Below are 18,593 nucleotides of genomic sequence, written 5' to 3'. Positions count from 1 at the left end.
AACCTGAGGTAAGGCTGATCGAGACCTCCAGACATTCCATGAATGCCTTCCAAACTCTTGACGTGAACTGTGGACCCCGATCCGACACTAAAACCTCAGGCACCCCGTAGTGCCGGAAGACGTGAGTCAACAGGGCTTCCGCAGTCTGTAGGGCCGTAGAAAGACCGGGCAGAGGACGATAGGACTTAGAGAAATAATCCACAACGACCAGGATCGTAGTGTTTCCCTGTGAAAGAGGTAGATCTGTTAGGAAATCCACCGACAGATGTGACCAAGGTCATTGTGGAACGGGTGAGGGATGTAACTTACCTCTGGGCAGGTGTCTCTGAGCCTTACACTGGGCATACACTGAGCAGGAGGAAACATAAACCCTCACGTCCTTTGCCAAGGTGGGCCACCAGTACTTCCCAGTTAGACAGCGCACCGTCCGACCGATCCCCGGATGTCCAGAGGAGGGAGACGTGTGAGCCCAATATATCAACTGGTCACGGACAGCAGACGGAAAGTACATACGCCCAACAGGATACTGGAGGGGAGCAGGCTCTGTACGCAATGCCTGCTCAATGTCCGCATCCAGCTCCCACATGACTGGCGCTACCAGGCAGGAGGCCGGGAGTATGGGAGTCTGATCCATGGGCCGCTCCTCTGTGTCATACAGCCGGGACAATGCGTCTGCCTTCTTATTCTGGGAATCTAGGTCTGTTGGACAGGGTAAACACAAGATGGGTAAAGAACATGGCCCACCTTGCCTGACGAGGATTCAGTCTCCTCGCTTCCCAGATGTACTCCAGGATGCGGTGGTCAGTCCAGATGAGGAAAGGGTGTTTAGCCCCCTCAAGCCAAATGCTCCACGCCTACAACGCTTTAACCACAGCCAGCAACTCCAGGTCCCCCACATCATAGTTGCGCTCCGCTGGGCTGAGCTTCTTCTAGAAGAAAGCACAAGGGCAGTACCCGAGCGCTGTGAGAGCACGGCTCCTATCCCAGCCTCGGACGCGTCCACTTCCACTATGAATGCCAAAAAGGGATCCGGATGTGCCAGCACGGGAGCAGAGGTAAACAGAGCTCTTAGCTGCCCAAAAGCCCTGTCTGCCTCAGCCGACCACTGCAACCTTACAGGACCCCCCTTCACAGTGAGGTAATGGGCGCAGCAACCTGGCCAACACCCCGGATAACCAGGTGTGTATGGAACGAGACAAGACAAATGGACATATGAAAAATGGAGCAGCGATGGCTAGAAAGCCGGTGACGTCTATCGCCGAACGCTGCCCAAACAAGGAGAGGAGAACGCTGCCCGAACAAGGAGAGGAGAACGCTGCCCGAACAAGGAGAGGAGAACGCTGCACGAACAAGGAGAGGAGCCGACTTCGGCGGAAGTCGTGACACCTACCTACCTACCTACAGGTTATGGAACATTTGATTTTTTGTGTTTCTCCAGTAGGTTTTTCCTGAAGGAAAAGCCCCCCACTTCTATGTCAAAGATAAAACAAAAACACCACAATAAATAATGTAATGTCACAGTAAGAGGTATTAGTAGTGATGTTGGGGCGATGAAAACAGCCACTACCTTGGTGATGGGTTATGTTAGGGCTATGGTTAACAACCTGTTATGGCAAGGCGATCCCCGAGGGGAACTCCACCCCCCCATTCAGCTGAAAAGGTGGCGCAGGGAATTCAAAAATATTCTTTAGAAATATTTAACTTTCACACATTAACAAGTCCAATACAGCAAATGAAAGATCTTGTTCATCTACCCATTATGTCCGATTTTTAAAATGTTTTACAGCGAAAACACAACATATATTTATGTTAGACCACCACCAATTCAAAGGAAAAACGCAGCCATTTTTTCCAGACAAAGATAGTCACAAAAGCAGGATTAGAGATAAAATGAATCACTAACCTTTTGAAAATCTTCATCAGATGACACTCATATAACAAGTTACACAATACATTTATGTTTTGTTCGATAATATGCATATTTATATCCACAAATCTCGGTTTACATTGACGCCATGTTCAGAAATGCCTCCAAAATATCCGGAGGAATTATAGAAAGCTACGCCAGATAACAGAAATAATCATCATATACTTTGACTAAAAATACATGTTCCACATATAATTAAAGATACACTGGTTCTTATTAATGCAACCGCTGTGTCAGATTTTTTAAAAACGTTACGAAAAAAGCCCACCATGCAATAATCTGAGACAGCGCTCAGACGTAAAAGTATTTCTCCGCCATGTTGGAGTCAACAGAAATACAAAATTACATCATAAATATTACCTTACCTTTGATGATCTTTCATCAGAATGCAGTGCAAGGAGTCCTAGTTCCACAATAAATCGTTGTTTTGTTCCAATTAATGTCCAATACTAGTGTCCAATTAGCTGCATTTGCTAGCACTTTCAGCTCGCGTGCCCAAAAGCTGACGCTGGTCCAGGACAACTCGCACGAAAACTTCAAAAATATATATTCCAGGTCGAATAAACTGGTCAAACTAAGTAGAGAATCAATCTTCAGGATGTTATTTTCATATATATCCAATAACGTTCCAACCGGAACATATGTTTTCAGCTGCAGCCAAATGGAACGACGGTGGCACCCACAGAGAAATGCGCCACAGGGAAATTGCATTCTGCCAAGACCGTGACTATTTCCCCTCCCATTCGGTCAAAGTTCACACCGAAAGCTCCATTCCACGTTCTACTGAATGAGGACATCTAGTGGTAGGAAGTGCTACCAGATCCATATCTTGTTGGGAAAGGAAGGGACGATGACGTCAAAGTTGACCCACATTCAGAATTTCACTTCTTGTTTGGAAGATTGCCTGCCCTATGAGTTCTGTTATACTCACAGACATAATTCAAACAGTTTTAGAAACTTCAGAGTGTTTTCTATTCAATAGTAATAATAACATGCATATTTTAGCAATCTAGGACATAGTAAGATGCAGTTCACTATGGGCACGCAATTCATCCAAAGTGAAAATACTGCCCCTTATCCTCAACAAGTTTTAATTGTGTGCGGTAACATAGCATGTTACGTAGTGAGGATTTCACGTTTCAGTCCTGAGGATATACCAAGGCCTAGGTCAAAGGTCAAAAGTGTCACTTCCTGTTACTCTGATTGGACCTCTAGTTCATTACCATGTATCCTCAACACACCCCCTCTCGCCCACTGCTAGCCTGGCATGAGGCACATGATCTCAGGGGGGTATTGTGCATGTCTAGTCCAGAGAGAAGCTAACCTCCCAGCACGAGTCTTATCTTCGCTTTAATTACGGCCCGTAATCACAGCCTCGGTACACGCCGGCGCCGACAATCCCCTCAGTATGACAGCGCATTCACAGCAGCGAGTTGCAATCTCACATTAGTTCCCCGGCACAATGTTTTCCGGTGTATCAGGAGTTACATGGCACTTCCCCTGTAAATACAGCATGACTAATGTGTGTATAATGTAAAAAACCCAGTCTGTGACTCTTCTGCACTAGGATTATCCCTCACCCTGGTGCTGAAGCCTCTCTCTCTCTCTCTCTCTCTCTCTCCATCTGCAGCATAGCCACGGAGACAGGCGGGAGACATGAGGCCCCAGGCCCGTGGCAATCCAGCCTCTTGTTCTGGCACAATTGTCTGCGATTCTCCCCAGATATTTAGCTATTCATCCCTGCTCTTTATGACTGTTGGGCCTTGTGTCGCAGCTCCCTCCAGAGAGTGCCGCGGGAGAGGAGACAGACGGAGAGGGCTTATCTGTCCCAAACACCCGAGCGTCATCTCCCCATAGAATGCTATGAATATCTCTCAACCCATGTGTGTTTATTAAGCACTGGTGATGCTGTTTGGTTGTACACTGGGAATAGAGTTGCAGGGATAGGGGATCGGGCATTGTGTACTGTTCATTTGGGTATGAATATTTCTCCCTGGTTTCTAGAGATGGTTTTAGTCATATCGTGAAGAGGGTACAAAATAAGATTGACTTAGATGAAAAGAAGAACATATCTCTTTTCTCAGTTCTTTCTGATAGCAGCCAACCAGAGCAAATCAAATCAAATTAATTTTATTTGTTCAAAGCAGGCTCAGAGTATGAGGGGCAGTTTATGAATAATTTATATTTGCTCATTATGACAAGAGTGACTCCCATAAATAATATTTTTCATTCAGAGATCAAACAATTACTTGAAGTGACTCTATGTACTCAGTCTCTAGAGCTCTCATCAACCCAGTGATAAACCCATAATATATGCTTACAGACAGCAAAGCACATTGGTTTCCTTACCCTGTAAGCAGTCTATGGACAGGTACAGTATGACAGCAATCCATGCTTTTGTTTAGTTTCCCTGACACAGTTTCCAAATGCTAAAGGTTTTAGCATTTGTGCCACAATTATCATTCAAGTCATGTTAGCGATATTAGCAATTTTTGCTCATCATGTTCAAATCACCTAGAAGTGACTTTATTGAGCTTCACAATCAATTTTAGAAATACTTTTTAATGATTTGAACATGATGTGTCAAAAATGCTAATTGTCACTACCATGACGTGAATGGGATTTGTGCCACAAATGCTAAAATGTTATCATTTGGAAATAGTGCCAGGGAAGCTAAAGCATGGGTTGCTCTCATACCTTGTCCATAGATTGTTTAAAGCGTAAGGAAACCAATTCGTCATTTTGTCATTTAGGTGAACTATGCCTTTAACTGAAAGTAAAGGAAATGTCAAACACAATGCACTGATGTTTCCTTTAACTAATATCGATTTTATGGTTTCAAAATTGGAAACTATCACTGGAAAAACATAAACAGTCACCTCCAAAATGATTGGCTTGATAAAGATGAGCAAAAAAGACTATAAAATAAATAATACAAATACTGAGCTATATTGTATGCTCCAAAACAATTTACAATTATATTCTATTATACTTAAACCTCTTAAGGATCCGCCCCTTTAAAAAAAAAAAATAGCCTAAAAAGACATACCCAAATCTGACTGCCTGTAACTCAGGCCCTGAAGCAAGGATATGCATATTCTTGGTACAATTTGAAAGGAAACACTTTGAAGTTTGTGGGAATGTGAACGGAATGTAGGAGAATATAACACAATGGATCTGGGAAAAGATAATACAAAGGAAAAAAACAACCATTCTTCTGTATTTTTTTGTACCATCATCTTTGTAAAGCAAGAGAAAGGCCATAATGTATTATTCCAGCCCAGGTGCAATTTAGGTTTTGGCCACTAGATGTCAGCAGTGTATGTGAAAAGTTTAGACTCATCATTTTTTATCAAGACTGCCCAAATGTGCCTAATTTATTCATTAACAAGTTATAGCACTGTGATGAGGAAATCCGGAGGCCTGTGAGTTGGGTTTGTAGTCATGACAGCAGTAATGGGGGGGAAGCTCGGTTTTAATTGTACCGAGGATGCTTTGTGACAACGACCAATACTTAACTCTGTGATTACAACTTCACATCTATCTTCACCATGAGGCAACATCTATTATCTCTGTTAATGTAGGCCAACCACATGTAGGTTTCATAAAGATAACAAGTTCATATGCAACAGTGCTCGATGAAAAGGACATTTTCTTGGATGTTTGATGATAAAAACAGCACATTAAACTATTTTCATAATGTCCTGAAGATGCCTTTGGCGATACTACAGGGTCCAGGTGAAAGCTCCGTTGTGGCTTTCTGTTTAGGAGGCTCTTCTCAACACAGGGGTGGTCACTGTCTCCTGGAGAGAGGATGTAGCCTGGTGTTGTGAATGATATCAGTGAGATAACGAGCACACAGATGGCGGTAGGTGCGTTTGCATGAGAAACGCCGCCCACTCGTGTAAAATCAGCAGAAGCAGAAGACTTTAACTCCAGACATTCTGTACCCGAGGCAGCAGCGGGCGACTGAATGCAGACCGTTTTTTGTGCATTTTGTATCCCGTGAAACTTCACGTCTGTTACTTTCCGGTCATGATTTTCAGGGCCCCGCCGGTGCACGCAGAATGTGCTCACCGATTTGTTCCCATTGGAAACATGAATATTTCAATGGGTACACATTGTTCCTGCAAGGGCTAAGTACAAAGGCATCTTCATATTAAATCATTCCTATAAGTAGATATACAGGGCCTTCAGAAAGTATTCACACCCCTTGACTTTTTCAAAACAAATTGGTGTTACAAAGTGGGATTAAAATGAATTTTATCCTCAAAAAATACTCTGTAATGTCATATTGGAAGAAAATTCTATAAATTATTTTCAATTAGTTTAAAATATAACACTAACATTGATTAGATAAGAATTCACCTCCGAGTCAATACATGTTAGAAACATTTGGCAGCGATTACAGCTTAGTCTTTGTAGCAAATCTCTAAGAGCTTTGCACACCTGGATTGTGCAATATATGCCAATTATTCTTTAATAAATTCTTCAAGCTCTAGTTGTTGATCATTGCTAGACAGCCATTTTCAAGTCTTGCCCTAGATTTTCATGCAGCTTCAAGTCAAAACATTTTATCCTGAATAACTCCCTAGTCCTTGCCAATGACAAACATGCCCATAACATTATGCTGCCACCACCAAGCTTGAAAATATGAAGATTGGTACTTGGTGAATTGTTGTGTTGCAGTTGCCTCAAACATAACACTTTATATTCAGGACAACGTTTTTGTGCTTTTACTTTAGTGCCTTATTGTAAACAGGATGCATGTTTCAGAATATTTGTATTCTGTACAGGCTTCCTTCTTTTCACTCTGTCATTTAGGTTCGTATTATGGAGTAACTGTCAGTTTTCTCCCATCACAGCCATTAAATCCTATAGCATTTTACTGCATCCGCCATAACACCTGAAAAACAGTGTACTGTACATGACCAATACAATTTGATTTGAAGGCGATTATTGACCCCCTTGAAAAAAAAGACGATAAAGTAAATAATACAAACACGCTATATTGTATGCAAAACATTTCTTTCATGATTTTCTATTATAATAATACAATGAATTGCTTAGAGAAAGTGATATTGTTTAATAAGTAATAAAAACAATTATCGAAAAGAGAGGTATCAATATTATTGCCTAAACATTTTTATAAATCAAAAATAAAATCTGCATTAACATTCTACTTTTGAAGTTCATCTCAGTTTAAGGAATTGTATTGCGCCCTTCCATTGCTTCTTGTTTCACCGGGGTATAAAAATGAGGTAACAGGTAAACATAAATTTGTCTTCCATCACCATGGGAAAGTCAAAGAACTCTCAAACGGAAAGAGACAAATGGTTGTTGACCTTCTAAAATCAGGCAATAGGTACAAAACAATAGCTAAAAATCTACATGAACAAAAGTACGTAGACACCTGCTTGTCGAACATTTCATTCCAAAATCACTGCCAATAATATGGAGTTGGTCCCTCCTTAACTGCTGTAACAGCTTTCCACTAGATGTTGGAACATTACCCTGGGGACTTCAGCCATAAGAGCATTAGTGAGGTCGGGCACTCGCAGCTCGCGTACCAATTCCTCCCAAAGGTGTTCGATGGGGTTAAGGTTAGGGATAGGGGGCAGTATTTCCCCTTTGGATGAATTGCGTACCCATAGTGAACTGCATCAAAATCTGTCCTAAATTGCTAATATATGCATATTATTATTATTATTGGATAGAAAACACTCTGAAGCTTCTAAAACCGTTTGAATTATGTCTGTGAGTATAACAGAACTCACAGGGCAGGCAATCTTCCAAACTAGTTTTGGAATCCTGAAAGTTGGGGCAACTTTGACCTCATCGCCCCCTCCCTTCCCAACAAGTTATCTGGAAACACTTTCTATGTCTTCCACTAGATGTCCTCATTCAGTAGAAAGTGGAATGGAGCATATGCTGTGAACTTTGACCTAATGGGATGAAAAGTTGTAAGTGTCGCAAAGATTTTCATGTGCGTGAAGGCGCGCTTGGGAAAGAGTGCTTCCTTTGTTCCAATCAGCCTCAGATGAACATGGATGTCCCGGTTGGAATGATATTCGATCTGTATGATTATAACATCCTGAAGATTGATTCTGCACTTAGTTTGACCAGTTTCGTCGACCTGTAATATGTAATTTGGAAGTTTTGATGCACAATTATTCTGGAACAGAAGTCATTTTTTGGGCATTTGAGCTGAAAGTGGCAGCAAATGCAGCTACATGGACACTAGAATTGAACACTATGAAACAAAACGATTTATTCTTGAAGTAGGACTCCTTCCACTACATTCTGATCGAAGACAATCAAAGGTAAGGGAATATTTATGTTGTAATTTTGTATTTCTGTTGACTCCAACATAGCGGAGAAATATTGTTACGTCTGAGCGCCGTCTCACATTATTGCATGGTAGGCTAATTCCGTAACGTTAAAAAAAAATGTGACACAGCGGTTCATTAAGAACCAGTGTATCTTTTAAATTATATTTAGAACATGTATCTTTAGTCAAAGTTTATGATGAGTATTTCTGTTATCTGGCGTAGCTTTATATAATTTCTCCTGACATTTTTGAGAATTTTCTGAACATGGCGTCAATGTAAACCGAGATTTATGGATGTAAAATGCATATTATCGAACAAAACATAAATGTACTGTGTAACATGTCATATGACTGTCATCTGATGAAGATTTTCAAGAGGTTAGTCAATGATTTTTTTTTATCCTGCTTTTATCATTTTATATTTTGTGGGACAAAATGGCTGCCTTTTGTCTTTGTTTTGGTGGTGGTCTAATATAAATATGTGCTGTGTTTTCGCCGTAAAACATTTAAAACATCTGACACGCTGGGTAGATGAACAAGGTGTTTATCTTTAATTTGTGGTGTTGGACTTGTTAATGTGTGGAGGTTAAATATTTCAAAGAATATTTTTGCATTCCCTGCGCCACCGTTTCAGCTGAACGGGGGGGGTGTAGTTCACGCATGGGAACCCATAGGCACAACAGGTTTTAAGTTCTTCCACACCAATCTCGACAAACCATTTCTGTATGGGCTTCGCTTTGTGCACAGGGGAATTGTCATGCTGAAACAGGAAAGGGCTTTCCCCAAACTGTTGCCACAAAGTTGGATGCGCAGAATTGTCTAGAATGTCATTGTATGCTGTCGAATTAAGATTTACATTCGCTGGAACTAAGGGAACTAGCCCGAACCACAAAAACAGCCCCAGACCAGCATTCCTCCTCCACCAAACGTTATAGTGGCACTATGCATTGGGGAAGGTAGCGTTCTCATGGCATCCTTCAAACGCAGATTTTTCTGTCAGACTGCCAGATGGTGAAACGTGATTCTTCATTCCAGAGAAAGTCCAATGGCAGCGAGCTTTACACCACTCCAGCTGACACTTGCATTGCGCATGGTGTTCTTAGGGTTGTGTGCGTGTGCTCGGCCATGGAAAACCATTTCATGAAGCTCCAGACAAACAGTTATTGTGCTGACGTTGCTTCCAGAGGCAGTTTGGAACTTGGTAGTAAGTGTTGCAACCGAGGACAGACAATTTTTATGCGCTAAGAGCTTCAGCACTCGGCAGTCCCGTTCTGTGAGCCTGTGTGGCCTACCACTTTGCGACTGAGTTGTTTTTGCTCCTAGAAGTTTCCACTTCACAATAACAGCACCTACAGTTCTAGCAGGGCAGACATTTGACGAACTGACCTGTTGGAAAGGTGGCATCCTATAACGGTGCCGTGTTGAAAATAACTGAGCTGTTCAGTAAGGCCATTCCACTAGCAATGTTTGTCTATGGAGATTGCATGACTGTGTGCTCGATTTTATACACCTGTCAGCAATAAACTCAGACTGACGGATATCAAGGATCTGGAAATATTCTATATGGAGGAATGGTATAATATCCATCCCAATGTGTTCTCTAATCATACAACTTTATAGAAAAAGCTCAGTGTCATTATCCTCGCAAGGGCAGGAAAGACAAAGTATTGAAAACACAAACACCAATAAAAAAACAATTTTAGAGAAAAAAATGTTACTTGTTAAACAAAATCTATTTATCTAAGGCAACTGTATAATTGCGGAAAAGCATGAAAACCCCACAGTTCCAGTCGGTGAGAACATGGCATGTCTTCGTTTCTAAGATGGTGGAAGCTGCAAGGCTGGTGGGCCGGGCGTCAGCGACCAGCGTGATTTATGCCGACACGTCCTGTCTATGTCATTATTTCCACAACGGACCCTAAACAATCCCCACTCGTCCCGCCAGCCACCATAAAAATGTGCCACCAATTTTTTTGTAAAATCAATCGGGCACAGGAACATCTCAGGCTGCAGCTCCGGAACAATGAATCACACCAGTGTCCTTTATCTTATTGCCTGCATATGTTATTAAATCTTGATTCAGTGGTCTTAAATTCTGATGACACCTCACCGGAAAAATTTTGGATGAGTGGCCAAACAGTAAGCGAGGGCGAGTTTTGAATATGGCTGAGGATGTTTGATATCTCATTATTTAATCTGTCACTTGGAGTAACCCCGGGAGCGTGACAGCAAAATGCATCTGACATGTTCGGTATTTTACAGCAAAAGTAAGATAGCTACACTTTCACTGTGTCCCAAATGCACCCTATTCCCTATGAAGTGCACTACGTTTGACCAAGGCCCACTATATATGGATTAGGGTGCCATTTGGAAAGAAACCTTTCTCTGGAGCTGGGTGGGGGGGGGGGGGGGATTTGTGGGATGAACTAATATGGTTCATTGCTGACTGTGGGGACACAGTTGTTTGTCTTGGTTTGGACTTGGCTGGCTGACACTCCATTCAGAGCATAGACTACATCAGCTTTGGGTTTGGGGTGGAACGCTGAAGGGTACCACAGTAGCAGGGAGCTGCATTTCAAAAGCACCAGAAATGTACTGTTCAGAAAAGTTCTGCTCCTTTAAAATGTCTTTCTGTAGGGACAAACAGAACACCTAACAATTAAAAGTGCTGTGTGAAATATGTCTTTGTACCTGGGAAGTTGCCTGGAGTCTCACCAAATAGGTCTTGGCAGCAGTCCGTAGCTTTGATCCCAGTACATCTCGTTAGAGCAGCAGAGACTATTCCTCATAATCTTGATGTTCGAAGGATTTGTCATTGCTGTGAGGGCAGTAAAGTCAAAGTGGATTACCGTTACTAATGACGAGGCCCCTCTCTAAACTATTCCACCTGCAAAACAATACACAAATTCAAGTTTAAAGTTTTATTTGTCACATACACAAGTACAGTGAAATGCAAGTCCTACCAAACAATGCAGTATTTAATATCAAAACAGTATAACTAATAATAGAATGTAATAACAACACAAGAAGAAGCTATATACAGGGTCAGTACCAAGTCTTCCAGGTCCTGAGGCAGCAAATCATCCCCAAACCATCACACTACCACCACCATGCTTGACCGTAGGTACGAGGTTCTTACTGTGGAATGCAGAGTTTTGGTTTTCGCCAGACATAATGGGACCCCCATGTCGTCCAAAAAGTTGACTCAAGTGTTCAACAAAAAAAAACACCTGGAAGCACCTGGATGATCATCGAGACTCTTGGAAGGAAGAATGTTCCATGTACAGACTTTTTGGACGACATGGGTCCCATTAGTAGATAGTAACAAAAGCAAAATGCTTTATGGATCAGTGGAGGCTGCAGAGGGGAGGACGGCTCATAATAAAGGCTGGAACTGAGCGAATGGAATGGCATCAAACACATAGAAATCATGGAAACCATGTGTTGGATGTACGTGATACCATTCCACTGATTCCCCTCCAGCCATTACCACGAACCCGTCCTCCCCAATTAAGGTGCCACCAAAGTCCTCCGGTAGGGCTCATATCTTTTTGGTGGAGGACCATGTCACACGTTATGGTGGGTGTTTACCAAAACAATCCATTTCAGAAAATCATTGGATACTCTCTAGTTGAAGGTCTTTGTGTGTAAAACCAGCTAGGCCAAAAATGTAATCGGCGAGAATGCATTCCAGAAATGTCTAGTACTGTATCTGAATCTTGCTTTGGCCAGTTCCCCTGAGGAGAGAGACACTGACTAAGACACTGCAGGTCAAAGTATTCATCTGGTACCAGCAGGCATCCACTGCATTGCTTCCACTTTTCCCATATATCCAGTGCACGTAAAAGAGAGAACGCCATTTGAGACTGAAATCCACCTGTAATTTGTCATTGCCCAACAATTATCTGTACCATGGCCATTTAGTTGATTCAACAGAGCATATTTTCACAAAGCGGTAGTTAGCAGCATGGCTATGTTCTGGAAGACCCAGTATGAGGTCTGTTGAGTCACCTGGGCAACTCCTCCACTGTGACAGGTTGTGAATTTCTCTTCCACGCCAGGAAGAGCGAGAGAGAAATACTGGAGCTCAGTGCTGACGATGGCATCTATTTAAAGTTAGTGAGGCAAGGAAGCGACCTCTTTTCCATTAGCCCATGCAGGTCCAGGGATCAGACAGGGACCTAAGAGTTCACTACTGCCTTCTCATTAGAGGGTCCGGCTTAGTCCTGATACACACACACACACAGACACAGACACACACACACACACACACACACACACACACACACACACACACACACACACACACACACACACACACACACACACACACACACACACAAACACATCCCCACTCACACACAACCAACCACATACACACATACACACACACACATACACACACACACACACACACACACACACAGAGACACACACACACACACAGTCACACACGCACACACACAACCCCAACCACGCACACACACACGCACACACACACACAACCCCAACCACACACACACACACACGCACACACACACAACCCCACACACACACAACCAACCACACACACACAACCAACCACATACACACATACTGTACAACCAACCACACATGCAACCAAACACACACACACACAAAAAAGCACACACACACACACAACCCCACACACACACAACCAACCACACACACACACACAACCACACACACAACCAACCACACACACACAACCGAGGCTCTACGCTCGCCCTCTGTCTCCCCCTCACTCAGAGGCACAGTTAAAGGAATGTGTTGATTTATTTCAAGCTTTGAAAAGGAAATAGAGAAGTTGTTCGTCCGTTCTGCTTCCTTTTTTTAGGCTTGGAATCAGAGTAACACCAAGACAGTTGTGAAGAGGGCACGACAAAGCCTATTCCCCCTCAGGAAACTAAAAAGACTTGGCATGGGTCCTGAGATCCTCCAAAGGTTCTCAGCTGGAACATCGAGAGCATCCTGACTGGTTGCATCACTGCCTGGTACAGCAACTGCTCTGCCTCTGACCGCAAGGCACTACACTACAAAGTGTATTGCGTACGGCCCAGTACATCACTGGGGCTAAGCTACCTTTTGTCAAAGCAAGCGGTACCGGAGTGCCAAGTCTAGGACAAAAAGGTTTCTCAACAATTTTTACCCCCAAGCCATAAGACTCCTGAACAGGTAATCAAATGATTACCCAGACTATTTGCATTGTGTGCTCCCCCCAACCCCTCTTTTACGCTGCTGCTTCTCTCTGTTATTCAGATATGCATAGTCACTTTAACTATACATTCATGTACATACTACCTCAATTGGGCCGACCAACCAGTGCTCCTGTACATTGGCTAACTGGGTTATCTGCGTTGTGTCCCACGACCAACCACACAGCCAACCCCTCTTTTTACTCTACTGCTACTCTCTGTTCATCATATATGCATAGTCACCTTAACCATATCTACATGTACATACTACCTCAATCAGCCTGACTAACCGGTGTCTGTATGTAACCTCACTACTTTTATAGCCTCACTGCTGTATATGTACATGTCTTTTTACTGTTGTTTTATTTCTTTACTTACCTATTGTTCACCTAACCTAACCTCTAACGTCTTTCACTACCTGTTGTTTTCGGCGCATGTGACAAATAAACTTTGATTTGATTTGATCTAAGCATGTGACAGTTATTTGAGTATGGTTTGAGTTTGATTCAGTTTGATTTGCAGACGGCTTTCCATGTTTTGCCAGTGTCTTTTTTATTTTTATTTTTTATATATTTTTTACCCTTTTTTCTCCCCAATTTCGTGGTATCCAATTGTTTTAGTAGCTACTATCTTGTCTCATCGCTACAACTCCCGTATGGGCTCGGGAGAGACGAAGGTTGAAAGTCATGCGTCCTCGGATACACAACCCAACCAAGCCGCACTGCTTCTTAACACAGCGCACATCCAACCCGGAAGCCAGCCGCACCAATGTGTCGGAGGAAACGGCCCGCCACAGGAGTCGCTGGTGCCCGATGAGACAAGGATATCCCTACCGGCCAACCCCTCCCTAATCCGGACGACGCTAGGCTAATTGTGCGTCGCCCCACGGACCTCCCGGTCTCGGCCGGTAACAACAGAGCATGGGCCATGGTCTCTGGTGGCACAGCAGGCGCTGCAGTACAGCGCCCTTAACCACTGCGCCACCCGGGAGGCCCACCAGTGTCTTTAACAAAAAAAATATACAGTGCCTTGCGAAAGTATTCGGCCCCCTTGAACTTTGCGACCTTTTGCCACATTTCAGGCTTCAAACATAAAGATATAAAACTGTATTTTTTTGTGAAGAATCAACAACAAGTGGGACACAATCATGAAGTGGAACGACATTTATTGGATATTTCAAACTTTTTTAACAAATCAAAAACTGAAAAATTGGGCGTGCAAAATTATTCAGCCCCCTTAAGTTAATACTTTGTAGCGCCACCTTTTGCTGCGATTACAGCTGTAAGTCGCTTGGGGTATGTCTCTATCAGTTTTGCACATCGAGAGACTGACATTTTTTCCCATTCCTCCTTGCAAAACAGCTCGAGCTCAGTGAGGTTGGATGGAGAGCATTTGTGAACAGCAGTTTTCAGTTCTTTCCACAGATTCTCAATTGGATTCAGGTCTGGACTTTGACTTGGCCATTCTAACACCTGGATATGTTTATTTTTTAACCATTCCATTGTAGATTTTGCTTTATGTTTTGGATTATTGTCTTGTTGGAAGACAAATCTCCGTCCCAGTCTCAGGTCTTTTGCAGACTCCATCATCCATTCTTCCAGAATGGTCCTGTATTTGGCTCCATACATCTTCCCATCAATTTTAACCATCTTCCCTGTCCCTGCTGAAGAAAAGCAGGCCCAAACCATGATGCTGCCACCACCATGTTTGACAGTGGGGATGGTGTGTTCAGGGTGATGAGCTGTGTTGCTTTTACGCCAAACATAACGTTTTGCATTGTTGCCAAAAAGTTCAATTTTGGTTTCATCTGACCAGAGCACCTTCTTCCACATGTTTGGTGCGTCTCCCAGGTGGCTTGTGGCAAACTTTAAACTACACTATTTATGGATATCTTTCAGAAATGGCTTTCTTCTTGCCACTCTTCCATAAAGGCCAGATTTGTGCAATATACGACTGATTGTTGTCCTATGGACAGAGTCTCCCACCTCAGCTGTAGATCTCTGCAGTTCATCCACAGTGATCATGGGCCTCTTGGCTGCATCTCTGATCAGTCTTCTCCTTGTATGAGCTGAAAGTTTAGAGGGACGGCCAGGTCTTGGTAGATTTGCAGTGGTCTGATACTCCTTCCATTTCAATATTATCGCTTGCACAGTGCTCCTTGGGATGTTTAAAGCTTGGGAAATCTTTTTGTATCCAAATCCGGCTTTAAACTTCTTCACAACAGTATCTCGGACCTGCCTGTTGTGTTCCTTGTTCTTCATGATGCTCTCTGCGCTTTTAACGGACCTCTGAGACTATCACAGTGCAGGTGCATTTATACGGTGACTTGATTACACACAGGTGGATTGTATTTATCATCATTAGTCATTTAGGTCAACATTGGATCATTCAGAGATCCTCACTGAACTTCTGGAGAGAGTTTGCTGCACTGAAAGTAAAGGGGCTGAATAATTTTGCACGCCCAATTTTTCAGGTTTGGATTTGTTAAAAAAGTTTGAAATATCCAATAAATGTCGTTCCACTTCATGATTGTGTCCCACTTGCTGTTGATTCTTCACAGAAAAATACAGTTTTATATCTTTATGTTTGAAGCCTGAAATGTGGCAAAAGGTCGCAAAGTTCAAGGGGGCCGAATACTTTCGCAAGGCACTGTATATACTGTATTCTTTGCTGTTGTTGTTGACTTGAGTCCTTCAGAAAAACCTAGATAATATCTGACATAGCTTTGGAGCGACTGGTTTTGTAGGTTATAAAAAAGACAACGTGGTTTTGGAATGAAAGCAAATGGTTGATACATGATTAGGTGCAGAAAGAGTGTAGTGGCCAACTTTCCCTGTATGCAACTCCCTCTGTCATATCACTTTGTATGAGATTAATCCTGATAAGAGGAAGTCAGTCGATATGTAATTAAATATTTATAATTAAATGTTCAGTCAATGCCAAATAGCTCTAATAGGTTTGAGTGACAGCATCTTATGAGAAGTGACCTCATGAGAGTCAATTAAACAAGTCAATTTGGATTTGATGGACATGTCTGGATTTGGTTTGGAAACGGGTAGGCTGAAGTCATGTCTGTGACATTTAGATAAACCAGTATTTGGCTATATGAGAATGTCACATAATAGGAAAACAGCCATAATTTCCTGACTTTCTTGATTTTGTTGTTTGTAACTTCAACTCTTTTATGCCTCTATTTTATCAAGCATAATGCATTGGTAAATATTAGTGCTGATGGTAACGTTTTATGTTTCTGGGGTGTGTCCGAAATATTTTTTTGCTAGATTTGGGAGCTGTATGAGATGGAAGAAATAACACATTCACTTAGATTACAAAGACCTACATATATTAAAAAATGGAGCCCAGTAATGAGACTCTAAATGGCACGAAATAAAGCAAGCCTCCCCGTTTCTGTTTTGTATATGTACATTTTGTGTGTGGGCATTAGGTGTCTGTTTCTGTCTTTTATTGTGTGGGCATTAGGTGTCTGTTTCTGTCTTTTATTGTGTGGGCGTTAGGTGTCTGTTTCTGTCTTTTATTGTGTGGGCGTTAGGTGTCTGTTCCTGTCTTTTATTGTGTGGGCGTTAGGTGTCTGTTTCTGTCTTTTATTGTGTGGGCGTTAGGTGTCTGTTTCTGTCTTTTATTGTGTGGGCATTAGGTGTCTGTTTCTGTCTTTTATTGTGTGGGCGTTAGGTGTCTGTTTCTGTCTTTTATTGTGTGGGCGTTAGGTGTCTGTTTCTGTCTTTTATTGTGTGGGCGTTAGGTGTCTGTTTCTGTCTTTTATTGTGTGGGCGTTAGGTGTCTGTTTCTGTCTTTTATTGTGTGGGCGTTAGGTGTCTGCTTCTGTCTTTTATTGTGTGGGCGTTAGGTGTCTGTTTCTGTCTTTTATTGTGTGGGCGTTAGGTGTCTGTTTCTGTCTTTTATTGTGTGGGCGTTAGGTGTCTGTTTCTGTCTTTTATTGTGTGGGCGTTAGGTGTCTGTTTCTGTCTTTTATTGTGTGGGCGTTAGGTGTCTGTTTCTGTCTTTTATTGTGTGGGCGTTAGGTGTCTGTTTCTGTCTTTTATTGTGTGGGCGTTAGGTGTCTGTTTCTGTCTTTTATTGTGTGGGCGTTAGGTGTCTGTTTCTGTCTTTTATTGTGTGGGCGTTAGGTGTCTGTTTCTGTCTTTTATTGTGTGGGCGTTAGGTGTCTGTTTCTGTCTTTTATTGTGTGGGCGTTAGGTGTCTGTTTCTGTCTTTTATTGTGTGGGCGTTAGGTGTCTGTTTCTGTCTTTTATTGTGTGGGCGTTAGGTGTCTGTTTCTGTCTTTTATTGTGTGGGCGTTAGGTGTCTGTTTCTGTCTTTTATTGTGTGGGCATTAGGTGTCTGTTTCTGTCTTTTATTGTGTGGGCGTTAGGTGTCTGTTTCTGTCTTTTATTGTGTGGGCGTTAGGTGTCTGTTTCTGTCTTTTATTGTGTGGGCGTTAGGTGTCTGTTTCTGTCTTTTATTGTGTGGGCATTAGGTGTCTGTTTCTGTCTTTTATTGTGTGGGCGTTAGGTGTCTGTTTCTGTCTTTTATTGTGTGGGCATTAGGTGTCTGTTTCTGTCTTTTATTGTGTGGGCGTTAGGTGTCTGTTTCTGTCTTTTATTGTGTGGGCGTTAGGTGTCTGTTTCTGTCTTTTATTGTGTGGGCATTAGGTGTCTGTTTCTGTCTTTTATTGTGTGGGCGTTAGGTGTCTGTTTCTGTCTTTTATTGTGTGGGCGTTAGGTGTCTGTTTCTGTCTTTTATTGTGTGGGCGTTAGGTGTCTGTTTCTGTCTTTTATTGTGTGGGCGTTAGGTGTCTGTTTCTGTCTTTTATTGTGTGGGCGTTAGGTGTCTGTTTCTGTCTTTTATTGTGTGGGCATTAGGTGTCTGTTTCTGTCTTTTATTGTGTAGGCGTTAGGTGTCTGTTTCTGTCTTTTATTGTGTGGGCTTTAGGTGTCTGTTTCTGTCTTTTATTGTGTGGGCGTTAGGTGTCTGTTTCTGTCTTTTATTGTGTGGGCGTTAGGTGTCTGTTTCTGTCTTTTATTGTGTGGGCGTTAGGTGTCTGTTTCTGTCTTTTATTGTGTGGGCATTAGGTGTCTGTTTCTGTCTTTTATTGTGTGGG

The 18,593-nt window shown here is 42.5% G+C and overlaps 1 long non-coding RNA gene across 3 annotated transcripts in view; it reads right to left on the bottom strand.

The window, feature by feature from the left end:
* LOC149985409 (uncharacterized) overlaps positions 1–18,593 on the bottom strand; it is a 319,128-nt gene that overhangs the window by 25,378 nt on the left and 275,157 nt on the right. For 2 of the 3 annotated variants that reach the window (XR_016497555.1, XR_016497544.1), the window contains exon 3: positions 10,950–11,076. This is a non-coding gene — a long non-coding RNA (uncharacterized LOC149985409). Of the gene's footprint in view, positions 1–315; positions 930–10,949; positions 11,077–18,593 lie in introns of those variants that run through there. The other variant, XR_016497553.1, reaches the window with a different exon arrangement.

The sequence above is a fragment of the Oncorhynchus mykiss genome, chromosome 1, assembly GCF_057628025.1.
Source record: "Oncorhynchus mykiss isolate SJ-2025 chromosome 1, ASM5762802v1, whole genome shotgun sequence".
Classification (NCBI taxonomy): Eukaryota; Metazoa; Chordata; class Actinopteri; order Salmoniformes; family Salmonidae; genus Oncorhynchus; species Oncorhynchus mykiss.
This window is presented reverse-complemented; position numbering and strand designations above follow the sequence as displayed.